Genomic DNA, 445 nt, shown 5'->3' with positions numbered 1-445 from the left:
GGGGGGGGGGAGCAGGTGTGGAGGTAGGCGGGGAAGTTCCTTTGATAGGGAAAATGAGAAACAGGTGAGCAGGTGGATCTGGGAACACAAAGTGTTGCAGAGAGCTGTGTCCTCTTCAAAGTCACCTTCCAATGCTTTTTATCGTCTCTCCTTAGTTCCATTATATCTAAGCACCAGAAACAAATCTGCCTTTTTTTTTCCTGACTTGAAAAGACAGTAATGTATATTCTAGAGCAAGGTGAATTTTCTCAAAGCTCAGATAACAAACGTCAAGGCTGAAATGCAGCACTACCCCCCCCCCACCGCTACCTCTAAAAACCCTGCTCCGATGCTGGAATCAGCTTATTTGGAAAGCCTTGCCACATCTCATAGCTCAGATCATATCTCCAGCAGGCTCACACACACACCAAAAAAAAAAAAGAGGCAATGCTTTTACCTAACACCC

Source organism: Seriola lalandi, unplaced genomic scaffold (assembly GCF_002814215.2).
Source record: "Seriola lalandi dorsalis isolate HSWRI2012SDOR001 ecotype SW California unplaced genomic scaffold, Sedor1 jcf7180002054923, whole genome shotgun sequence".
Classification (NCBI taxonomy): domain Eukaryota; kingdom Metazoa; phylum Chordata; class Actinopteri; order Carangiformes; family Carangidae; genus Seriola; species Seriola lalandi.
This window is presented reverse-complemented; position numbering follows the sequence as displayed.